This window comes from Rhinolophus hipposideros (genome assembly GCF_964194185.1).
Source record: "Rhinolophus hipposideros genome assembly, chromosome: 1".
NCBI lineage: Eukaryota > Metazoa > Chordata > Mammalia > Chiroptera > Rhinolophidae > Rhinolophus > Rhinolophus hipposideros.
In genome coordinates, this window is record NC_138047.1 from 51,403,426 (window position 1) to 51,416,823 (window position 13,398).

Here is a 13,398-nt window from a genome sequence, read left to right on the forward strand (position 1 = left end):
GAAATTGGGAGGATATAAGGGAGAAAAAAAAACTAATTGAACAACTATTCATTCATCTAACATACATTTTAAGTGCTTTTTGTGTTCCAGGCACTGTGCTATGTATGCCCTGTGCATTCAAGGATATATAATAATAGGCTTACAGACTATCAAATATCATTTAGATTTATATGTGTCTAGATTATATGTAGAGAGAATAACAAGTTTTGTAAATTAAAACTAATAACTTATGGAACACCAGGTTTTAAAATTTGTGTTAAGATTATTTTAAACCCAGCTAGCTAACTAGCACTTTTTCATGATAAACTTATATTATGAAAGTAAAAAGCCTCTGTTGGACAAAAAAATTTCAGAGACTTTTTGACTAGGGTTGTGACAATGGAGATGAAGAAAAGGGAAGATTTGAGAATTTTTTCTTTTAGGCGGTAGAATCAACAGGATTTGAAGCTAGGTTAGAGAGAGAGATAGTGTTTTCTGTTATTGTTACTTGGGGTTTGGTGGGGGCGATGGGGATGACTCTTAAAATGGTGGGGAAGTTTACATATATACAAATATATGAAGCAAATCAACCCCATTTTGTGTTAAGCCAGAGAAATACTCATTTTGGTGGTGTCACTATAAATGTCGCTGCTAGTTAGGATGAGACTGCTTGGACCAAGTTTAGAGGGAGAAAAAAAACATGTAGAACAAGACTTGAAGTTTACAACATTGAATGACCTGCAGAGGAAAATGAACTTGCTAGGACAGAAAGAAGGAGCAGAAAGACAGTTAAGAGCAAATTGAGGAAAGGCAACAGTGTTTCTGGAAGGGAGTATTTAACAGTATCAAGTCCCGACTAGGATCAGTACTTACTCATCAAGTGAGATGAGAACAGGAAAAAATGTATTGGATTTGGTGATGTGGGAAGGCTTCAGTAACCTTACCCGCACTTATTTGGGGTAGTAGTACTGGCAGAGGCTGGAATAAAGCAGAGGTGAGGAAATTGATGTACAAGTGCAAAATACGTTTGATTTTATAGGTGAAAAAGGGATAAGGCAGTAAAGGAAGTGTAAGTCAAAAATGGATTTTGTCTTGCTTTGTTTGGATTAAATTGGATGATATTAGAACATGTTGAAATGACACTGGGAAAAGATTCAGTTCATAAGGATTTAATTGAGTAAGCAGGAGAAAATGGGCATAATTGAAGTGTGTTTCCTAGAATGGTGAAAGGATAGGCTTCAAAGCTCCAGTACAGAGATTAGCTTTAAATAGGAAAGAGCTCCTCCACCTTTTCTGTGATAACTTAATCATAAAGCATATTGTTCTTCTGGTATGTTCCTTTTTATTTAGCATTTATTACAGTACTATATACAGAGTAGCACTGCCATGGTGTCAGCGCTACTCTGAGAAGAATTTCTGTGGTAGAGCAAGTCAAAATTGGTAGAAAAAAACTCCCAATTTGGGGGGAGGTTTAAAGAAAGGAAGAAGGAAAATGATCACCTCCCCTTCACTAGGAAAGAATGTTCAAAAGAAGCCCTCTTAGCTCCAAAGAGCACGTTATTATGAGCTAGAAGAGGAGCTGGACGGGGAATGATTGTTCTGATTACTAATAAATAAATTAAGGAACTCATTTTATTGTCTGTGCCCCTCAATACTTAGAGGTGAACATACTTCTGATATGCAATGAGGTTGAATTCATCTCAAAGGGTCCTACCCCAAGCCTTCTTTGCATTTGAAAGAAACAAAAAATCATGAACCATGGATGTCAATAAGCCTAGAGTGGCAAAAGGAAAAGGAATTGAAGTCAAGCACCATAAAGAAATGGTGCCCATTTGTGTAACCTGTGATTGAGGTGCTATTCATCATCCAAGATTAAAGGAAGAAGTTTATTACATTGAGTAGATACAAAAGAACTTCAACAATTGGAGCTACCAGTTAGTTACTCCCAAAGGAAGATAAAGAGGTGCATTTTATCACCACTATCATCACTACTTCACTTATCTGACAAGAAAAACTCATCCACTGGAGCCACACGCTCAAAGATTTGTTTGCTGCAGTGATGTGTTTCTTAGGTTAGCTTTACCAGTTGGCCTGTTCATGTTAACAAGTTTATGCTAACCAATTTTCATTATATCTCTCCCATAGATTGCATTTGGAAAACCCTCTGTGAAGGAATAAAATGAACCTACTTATGATCGATACGTGACAGACCAACAAATGTCTAAATAGTACAGCTTCTTCACTTGTTAAAATTAGCTTATTAAAATTAAAATAGGTCTCTGAGAAAGAGAGTAACCAGAGAGACGAAGGCTCTGATTATCAACTGACACACACAAGATGCAAAATAACCAAGAAGTCTTTAATAAGCATCATTATTAATAATCATCTCTTTAAAATACATGAATATAGTGTTTTTTAAAAAAAGCCAAGCCATCCGAGATTATATACACACATGTACACTCACATACACGACACACAGTAACGTTTGCCTTTAACCACAGTCCTCAAGTCATCCATTTCTCAAAGAAAGATCCGTTTCCCAGTTTCTTGTGTATCCTTCCAGAGATAGTCTCTGCCATGCTTCATTTTTAAATTTGGTAATTCCACTGTACTTTGGATTTTGACAAATTTCCCACCTGCTATCAAAGGATGTTCTGAAGCCAGTGTGTTCCTAAATTGAGAGCAAAAGAAAAAGGAAGCAGAACAGATAAATGAGATCCTGTGTCACAGGAAACAAAGGATACTGGGGTGAAAACGGCATGAAAGGAAAAGGTAAGTCTGCTATGATATTTGGAAGAATAATTTTTTTCCCTAGTTAACAACATAATTAGAAAAAACATAAGACTTCAGAGTCAGATACTGATAAAATCCTGGCTACCTCACTGTCTGTATGACTTAATCTCTGTGAGCTACATTTTCCTAAATTATAGAAATAGAAGTAATATTAACTATCAGATTTGTGAGGTATCCAGCACAGAAAGAACCTAGTCAGTGGTGACTATTATTTTCTTAGATATGTTTAAAGGAAATTGTTGTTGTATTTTAATTAATTCTTCCCTCTGATTACACCTCAGTATTTTTAAATTGAAATATAATGGACATATAACAACATCAATATTTATTTGTTAATAATTTAAGGAAAATAAATTTTCCTTGGAAACAAATTCTGTGGAATTAGAAGATACCACACTGCAAGTTAAGTTCTAAGAAGACTGTTCAAGCATATCCTAGGGTATGAGGCAGGTATATATGTACCCCACCAGGCTGAAGGACAGCAGAGGGATGAGGATCATCACGGTAAAAGATCTTGGAAGTGACTATAATGTACTATATGTAGCCTGTTTCCGCCACTACATTTAAAACAAGGCTCTGCATTATAATAAAATCTTTATATGATACATATATATGAGTGTGTGTATATCACATGTATATGTATGTATACCTCACACACGCAGATATGGAGACCTACACTGTTTTTTGCTCATAATCAGTATTTAATGTTTGTTGAATTAAAATCAGTAGACTAATATGTATGTATGTGGGTTTAGGGATATAATGTTGGTTTTATAAACAACACTTCTATTTGGCCTAGAAGTAACAAAAATGAGAAAGCCAATGGTAAATTGGACATTAGATAGGACGTTTTTCTAGTAAATATAGAAACCTGTATTTTCTAATCTTCATATGTATTTTTAATTTGACTTAATTTGTAGGCTCCACTTATAATACTAGTGGCTGCTAAAAGTACACATATGATACCTAATTTATATTGAGGTCCCTTAAAGCAAATACAATATAATTTGTAGGGTGGCATCGGAAATGATTCAACTAGTATATAATTCCATTATGATCACTTGTTCTTCATTTACACAAAATGATTCCACTTTACTATAATCACAAATTAATCCTCAAGATTTCAAGGGGTAAAAAGTTAACAGTAATCTGTGGGGCCTGCTTTCTAGGTTTTTTTCTTCAAGTAAGAACACAGCATAGTTGGCATCTAAGCTATCACTAGAACTATCCCTAGAAAAACTCAAGAAAGTAATTGCATTTCCACCCTCCACCCCCAACTCCACTCTCATTCCATGCCACCTCTTACAACTTCATGGATACAACATCATGGAGCTTCTAGGTCTCTTCTCCATTCAGAATGTGCTTGCTGGACTTTATCTTCATAGTGTCCCCTCCCCCAGTATGGGCTGGCCTTTTGAGATATTTCCCCACAGTTTTGTTTCTTTCCTCATTACAATTTTTGATGGTAGCAATTCTCTTGAAGGCTGACCGTGAATCTGACCTAATGCTTTTAGTAAGATCATGGAGTTAGGAGTCACTATTCGGAGAGTCATTACTTTCAGAAATATGTATTAATGCATTCTTTGAATTAGATACTGAGGAATATGTAATAAAAAGTAGTCCCCACTTTCAAGGTTCTCAGAGTCTAGTAATGAAAACAGATAAGAAAATCACCAATTGCAACACAACACACTGCTGTAAGGAGGCACATCAGGATACCACTGGACTTCCAAAGGGGACACTCCCAGTTATGGATCAAGGACAGTTTCAAGAGAGTTGACATCAAAGTTGGATCTTGAAGGAATCAGTACAGATCAGTAAAATGAAGAAGGAAATGCTGTCCTAAGCAAAGGGAACAGTTTTTAGAAAACTCCAGGGGTATAAGAGGACCTAGAGAATTGAAGAAATTATAAATGGTTTGTGGCAGGAATACTAACATAATGGGAATTTTGAAAACATTAATACATGTCAGATCATTAGAAAGCTTTATACATGCATCGTAGGGAACTTGAACTTTATCTGGAGGATAATTGGGTGCCCATTGAAGTAGCAAAGGGATATTAAGCACATTTACATATAGAAATTGGACTCTGGCAATAGTTTGGAGGAGGAATTGTAGGAGGATAAGAGACCTGTTATCCAGAGGTAGTTAGGAGGCTAGTGCAATAATTCACAAGAGAAAAGGGGAGTGCCTAGACCATGAGAGCAATTTCAAGAACTGTTTGGACTGCCTGTGGATTTCTTAGGATCCTGAAATTATCCTCTGTAAGCCTTATGACCGCCCTTGGCGGGGTCTGCCAGGTAAAAGTCAAACTGAAGGAGCTAACAGACATGTATCAAAAGTAAAGGTTTTGATTTTACTTGTCACTGCCTGCGGAAATATCAGACCAAAAAAAAAAATTTGTTGTTGCTGTGTCAAAGGCTCATAAAGTCTTTGGGATAGAAAAAACTTTTAAGGTTATTGAGAGATTCTAATCCAATGTTTGAATTCCCTTTGCAACATGCCTGCCAAGTGGGGATTTAGTCCATGTTAAATAACTCCAGCGAGAACAATCCACTATTCCCTAAGAATGATCTCAAACGTTTCCTCTAATTTAAAAAAGAAAAAACAAACAAAAACCAGGAAGCTTTGTGGGGACTTGCAAGTTAAGATTCCAGGTGCTATCTAGATTTTTCGTTGACTTCACTCACACTCTCTTCCTGAAATTCATCTCTGTATAGTGATGCATAATTTGCATGTAGGTCTGACTTTATGGGAAGGTAATAAAAGGAAGTTATTCCCTGAGTAATGTCATTAGGGGGTCAAGAAGCAAGGCTTCTCCTCCCTCAACCACCCTCACCCCACGCTATCATAGAGTCTCAAATACTACATTAGCATTTCTAACGAAATGACACATTAAGTCACACTAGGGTGTTAATGACATAACGGATATATTTCCTCCTGACATTGGGGTCCCTGGGAAGTACAGAACCACTAGCAAAGGAAAGCGCACTAAAAGTGAAGAGAAAAAGCAACACTAAAGAAAGATGAGGCAGAGGTTTTCAGTGGTTCACAAACAGGTTTATTGCATAAAAAGTACCTGGAATTTGTTCAAAAAGCTGTTTCTAGAACTCCTCGATAATTTTTGCCTCAATAGATCTGGGTTAGATTCCTGGGCAATTGTGATAATGCTGCTAAATTTAGGAACTGTTAGCAGAGAAGCCACATCAGAAAAAAAACAACCCATGACCCCCATCTCACAAGAACACACAGTCAATGTCCTTATTCTGCCTAGGGCCATCTTGCTTTGTTCATACATAGCTCTTGTTCTAAATTCTCTAAGGTGAAGGTTATGGGGGAGTTAATGGCATATTAGGTGCCTGGTGAAATGTGCCACTGACTTTGTTGGTGTCTAAGACTACTTCAACAACAGTAGGCTTTCAATGAGCCTGATGAGTACAGGACGATACGTAACACTTTGCTTTAAAATTTCTTTTGGCAGATGCAATATTTATGTCTCTCAGGATGAGAGTTTTATGAATTTGTAACAAAGATTAGATCATTGGGCCTCATAATATTAATAGGTTTCTAAAGTAAGTGGCAAGTTTTGGCTCTGAATTTTCTTAACAAAATGGATAAGGGGGTAAAAATGCATTGTTATAATGGTGCAGTGACAAAAATGTTCTCACATTATAGTTGTAGCACTCGAGCAATTTGCAGTTTACAAAACTCATTTACATACTTTATTTTTCTAACAATTCTGTAATATAGGTAGGATAGGTGCTGGGATACCAAAGTTTGAAAAAAATTTCCCAATGTTTATGAGTATTCCAATTTTTGAAAAAAATCCAGCTATGAAGCAGAATGTCTTACATTGTTTTGTTTTCTAAATTCTAGTAAACAATATATTAATTCAGAAATTTTAATAATTTTTACAAAGACTTATTTAATTACTCCTGGACACATGTAGTAAAAGTTTGCTAGTGGATCACTAGGGATAATAATGAAAGGAGCCACTCTCATTTCACCCTCTTACTTCCCAGACCCATGAATCCTGGCTATAAGGAGGAAGAGCACCATCTAGATTATTTTCAGAATCAGAGCATATACCGTATCCTGGAGGACACTGCTTCAGCTGTATAAGGTATGCCATATCCCACTTAGCTGATGCCATAAATGATTCTTCAAATGGCCATTCCACCATTCTTTCAAGCCAGTGGCTTTACGATGAAGATGGTCAGACTGGTCCATTCTGTGAACATGGTTCCACTGCCTTATTCATTTCTATGCAAAGACTTCCTTCAGCAGCAGTGATGCTATGTGTATTACTGTCACAGTGGATAAGCCATTCTGTAAATCCATGGATGGTGGTTTTGACATGAACTTTATGTGCAGAGAAAGAAAATACAGGCAGAGAGTGTCTATTTGAGTGAGAACAAAGTACTGCTCCCCCCCACCATTGAAGTAAGTGGTTCAACATAATAAACCTGATCCCCAGGTAGGAGACAGATGCCCCTCAGGGAATGGTTCTGTATAGGGGGTTCAGTTTTTGTTTCTCCTAGCAACAAAATCACATCTGGAACAATGGCTAAAATTGGAATCACTATTCGATTAAGTTAATAACAATCCACTATTATTCTCCAAATCTGTCTTCTACAGGCCAAATTGTGCAATTTGAATGGGGATGTAGTAGGAATCACCATCTATGCGTCTTTCATGTCCTTGATGGTGACGCCAATTGCTGCACTCTCTCCAGGAATGCAGTGTGCATTTTAATTTACTATATTCATAGGTAAAGGTAGTTCTAGTGGCTTCCAGGTGGCCTTTTCTACCACAATAGTGAATCCCAGAAAATTACCATGAATGACATTATTGTCATCTCATATCCACCAGGTCCAAACTAGACAATGATTCTATAGCATCACTCAAATTCTATAAGGTTAGTGAGTCTAGCTTTTCAATATAAACTATACATTTCTATAGCTGCAATTCCTCTCTGCATTTTACTTAAAATCTGTATTTTCATATTTATTAAAACAAATTGTATGTTCACTATTAAGATGGTTAATTCTTAATCTAGTAATCAATTTTAGCATCACTATTAGTGGGACAATGCAAAATAATGTGTTTGCTAATGTGATGCAAGATGAAAAATACAACATCACTTATAGTGTAGCGAAAAACATTTAACTGGAGTCTATGTAAGCCTTTAAATTGAACTTCCAGTATACAGGAAATACAGGGGTAGAGGAACAAGCTAAATAACTTTATGAGAAAGCCGTCAGACAAATTCAGAATGTGGAGCATTCTATAGGACAGTTGATCACTTGAGCAAGTCAGTGTAATGGGAAAAAAGGCGGTGGGGGACAGTTCCAGATTTAAAGTGTGTGTCAAGCACCGCTTCTGAGCTCTTTAAAAGTGGCCTTTGGCCCAAAACAACATCTGTAGAGAGCTATACAGAGCTCTGTGTGAGCACCTAAATCAGAACCACCTCGAGTGGGTACCACCCTACACCACTTGACCTTTGTTGGTGCTTCTCAACCCTTGCCTCCTGCCCAGTGTTTCTCGGATGATGAGGTATGACATGCTTTGGCCTGCTAGGTGCGCATGCATTTGTGACCCAGAAATAAAGGGAGGTATTACTCCCTTTATTACTCCCATGGGGCAAATCTTTGGTCAATAGGAGACGAAGTGGCAGATAAATCCTCCTTGTTCCTCCACAGACTTTCCTGAAATACGTTTGTTTATCCAATCTCCAACGAGACGGTCCCAGAGGAATAAACAAGCAGTCATCCTTGATAAAATTGGAGTTCAGTTTGGTAGGGAACTCTCAGATTTGTCCTCGCAGTTTCCCTGCCTCATTTCCCTTTTCCCTCACTCCTGCTGCCCTAGGATTGCACTCTCTTATAAAGTAGTAGCATTTTGCTTCAGGCTCTGCTTTCTTACTAAGGCAAAGACGCATAAGGGACATAACCAGATACAATATGTGGCCCCGATTTAGATATAACAGCTTTAAAAACACTTTGGGAGGTAATTGGAAAAATTTGTAAATAGGCTGTATTTTAGGAATTATTAATTTTTAGATGTGATCATATTATACAGGAAATATTTTTTAGAGATATATACTGAAGTACTTAGAAGTAGAATGATATAGTTTAATTCACTTTCAAATACTTCTGCATTGAAAAAAAGTGATTTAAGAGTAAAAAAATTACAAGATGTTTCTTTCTCTATGGCTTTGTGAGACTTAGCTAGTGATATTAATCTGGGTCAAATTTTAATTTAAAATTTGAATTAAATTAAAAAATTAAAATTTAATTTAAAAATAGGAGGCCCAATAACTGATGAAAAATAAATATGATAAATTAATGTTAATTTTTATAATTTTCCAGCTTTTCAGTCATATATTATAAATCACAAATTTAATATTTTTAAAAACTGAGAAGGGTTAATTATTTGTATATATATATGTATATATATATATGCACATACATGTATCTACGTATGTATATATCTGTATATATGTAATATTATCTAGAGCCTAGATAACTAAAGTGACATCCAAGGCTACATAATAAATCAGTAGGGAGGTAAGTAATATTCATTTAGTCTTCTATAGGACCACACTTCTTTCTCTAGCACACTATTACTATCAAAACTGTAAACAAATCTTTGAGACTGGAACTATGGTAAATACACCACACTCATCTTCTCACCTTTCATTGGTTATATAAATCTACTGCTAGTTGGCAAGGCTATAATTTTACTAATGTCAAATTATTGTATCCTTTACAGATGGTTCAGCAGAAAGTGAATGTAGATAATATAAAATGAAGAGATCTTTTGTTTCCTTTGGGGGAAACTAATGTATGCCAGTGGGCGGAGGTAAAGGTTCATTATTGCCCAAATCATGTCTGATTAATGCTTAGTTGCTGCATTTATATTTTTATCAGAATGAAAAATGATAACCAGTTCAGGGTTCAAAGGAACAAGGACCTCAGCAGTCTGCCTGGAGCTTATAGAGCTTGAAAATGGGCATTTTTTTCTTATTAGAATGTATTTTTCACTTCATTATTCTTTTCCCCAAGTAAACACTATTATATGTCTTTTATTTATACAAAGACATGAAAATATAACTATGAGCACTCTCTCTTGGATTCAGTAATAAGACACTGTTTTTCTAAGACTTAAATAGCTTGCCTTGGAAGTGAAGTTGGGTTGCTCTCAATAACCCTTAGTTTACTGGCCAAGAGATAATGTTTTACAGATGGAATTGTTTTTTCTTCTTAATATTAGTATAGGCATCTTTTTAGACTCGGACACTTACAGAATTCTATCAAAACGGGAAGGAAAATAGGAAAATTGGAGAGTATTTTTCTTTAAAGCACTATGTTAGGAACCTCAGCTGTAAAGAAAAAGCAAGCACTTCTATCTATTTATAATTATAAATGTAGTTACTGTTTATTGTAACAATCCTACCAGTTAAATATTAATCCCATTTGTTAAATTGGAAAACCGAGATGCAGTGCAATTCAGTGACATGGCCCAAGTCCAAGAACTGGCAGAGTAGAGCAAGGACTTAAGCCAGATTTCTAACTCCGAAGCTTCACACTACACTGCATCCTAACACACAGGATTATGTTATTTATTCTCTTCCCAGAACATAAATGACTCTGGTATTGTATGACATAATTTTATTCTTAAAAAGGATCTAAGAAGGAGGGTAATGAAAATAGTAAAACTTAAAATGTTTTCCAAGCACTTTTAAACTTTCTGTTTTAACAAACATTTTGAATTCATAAATACTTTTGTAGTATTTAGCTCATCTATATTTTCCATTCTTCAAGGTCAGTTGAGAATAATATCACAACAATTTTTGTGAAACTTAATTCTAAGGAGAATGATACCTGTGAAAAGGGTATGGAAATCTGCAACTCCCTATATAAATATTAGCAATGATTATGTATTGACTTTTAAAACTTTATAATGTGGAAAAGTTAAAACATATGCAAAAAGTTCAACAATTAACATCTCACAATCAATCTTGTTTCATTTTTTACATATGTCGACTTCTTCCCTCACCACACTTGCCCAGATCATTTTAAAGCAAATTTCTAGATAATTTTATTAGTCGTAAGAGTGAGTATCTTTCCATATTTAAAAAAATTAGCAATACCCAAATGCATATCACTTATCAAACATCACATTTTATGAGATGGCGTCACCCAAGATTTCAGCTTCAAGGTGATTTTCATCCTTTTCTGAACTGTGTTTTCTCAAAGTCTGGAGACTTAGTTCCTGAGGAATGTCTTTCCTAGAGCTACTACAAGATAACTCTGATCAACTCTTGACCACACCTAAATTTTCAGAGCAGAAACTGGTAACGGTTCTTTAATAACACTGGAATTTTCGCTGGGCCACCAGTTAGACAATTATAGCTAATTGTTACCATTTGTCTAAGTTCTGGCCAATGGAATGTGAGCTGAAGTGGTTTTCTGCAATTACCAGATCTTTACAGATGGTCCTTAAAGAAATCAGCATTCTTTCAACTTGTCTTTCTGGCTAGGATACAAAAGTGATGACAGGAACAAGAGCATCCAGCTTAGACCCAGAGACAAAAGCCACATGTTAAAGATGTTAGAGCCTCTTTACCAACTCAGAACTACCTACCTCTGTACTATTAGGTGAAAGAGATAGAAATAACTCTTTTCTTTAGCCATTGTATTTTAGCTGTCTTTGTTATAACAAGCTTAGAGTATCCCATAATTAACTAATATACCTATATGTTCAGACTGAAACCAAATGATTAGGTATTTTGCTTTTTTTAAATATAAGCACCTTTTTTTTTAATATAAGACAACCCATAATATCTAAGATCCTCAAGGACAGAGATTGTGCCTTATCATGTTTGTATCCCTAGAGATATATAAGTAAAAAATATGTCCAAGGAGCTTCAGGCCTCCCTCAAATTTCTCTACCAACAACATCCTGTTAAGTCATAACGTGGACTAACCCCGTGCTTATATCATTTCTTTCAAAATAGAAACTGTAGTAGCCAGAGTAGTCAGCATTGGCTTCTCTAAGACCATGTGGCAAAAACAGAACTGAACCAGGAGAAAATGCCTGCTCTAGCTCTGTGGCTATTCCTTTACCACTGCTCTATAAGCAGTCTTTGGCGATAAAAACAAAAGTCACTATCATCTGACCAAATAATAGAAAAATATGTATGTCTACTCAATGCCAATGTGTGACCTTGCCTGGTTCTTCTTTGTCATCTGACTGCTCTGAGTCAGTATTTTTAGAAATATGAGATTTTCTATTTTAAAATTTAGTTTCATTTGCTTAGACCTGAATAAAAAGTAGTTTGAGTTGCAGTGATGTTGATGTAATCCATCAATACAATGTGTGATTTTGTGAAAGCAAACTTGATATTAACTAACAGTAATGCCATTCCATTTTTTAAAAAATCAAGGTGGTAAATCTTTAATGCAGCTAAATAGGAACTTACAGTTTCATGTTTAACACTAGCTAAGGTCCTCATTTTTCATTGACTTATTAAAGCTCTTTTAGGAAAATAAAATTGAGATCTATTTTGGCGAGGGTTAATCCTAAGTAGATAGAACTCAAATAATTATTGCTTGACAGTTACTTGTCAATTTTAAAAACAAGTAAAACTCATACTGAGTAGATATTACTGAATTGCTGAATACACTATTCAGCAAAAGAATAGAATTCTATTAATATACTGAAAAGTAAATAACCCATTTTTCTCCTTTCAGTGTACCATTTGATTAGAAGACTTGACTACTTTTGTCAGAAAAGAGAAATAAATTCAGTTTTTATTTTGCTTGTCTTTTATTATTTACATTTTTTAAAGTATATTGAGTAATTTTTAAAGCCAGCAAGTATAAACCATATATTTTGTTTAAAGCAACTATAATAATTCATGTTTGCAGGGCTAGGTCATGACAGTAAACTGCTTTTTGCAGAAACAAAACACTTCTAAGATACAATATTTTTTCCAGATAATCAGGGAATAATTATTAAGGAATCTTTGATTAATTTTTTTAGTGCCTAAATGTTTGAAATAGTTGTTCCACTGAAATGAACTTTAAGGGTGTAAAGCCCCAGCTAGAGAAGCAGTTTACCATTATTTCATAATAAGCTGGGTATAGAGCCATAGCTTCTAATGCCATACGAAGAAATGGGCTAGTATAGGGTGTTCCAAGATTTTCAACCCTAAATCGTCGCTTTCAAATTAATCTCACAACCTAATAAACACTATAAAATAGATAAATCAGGAGTTTCCCTTAGTGGTCCATGTGTCTGGGGGTAGGGAAGGAGTCAGAGTTTCTACCCAATAGGTTCCTCTTCCAACAGCTTCTGCCAATCCCTTCTGATAATCTGCTCCCTCTATCCTATCCATCAAAATCAAACCTACTGAATCAGCACTACTGTTTTTCCCCCATGGCCAAAGGTTAAGAAGATACTGTATCATGTGATGGTGTATTGGGGCTAATGAATAGTAACAGTAGGCTGAAATTTTTCCCACTCCACTTCCGTTGTTTGTTGAGAAAATTTGGTTCACTTGAAATAGTAGTATTTGAATACCAACCAGACATCCTTTGTTATCTGTGCTTATATTT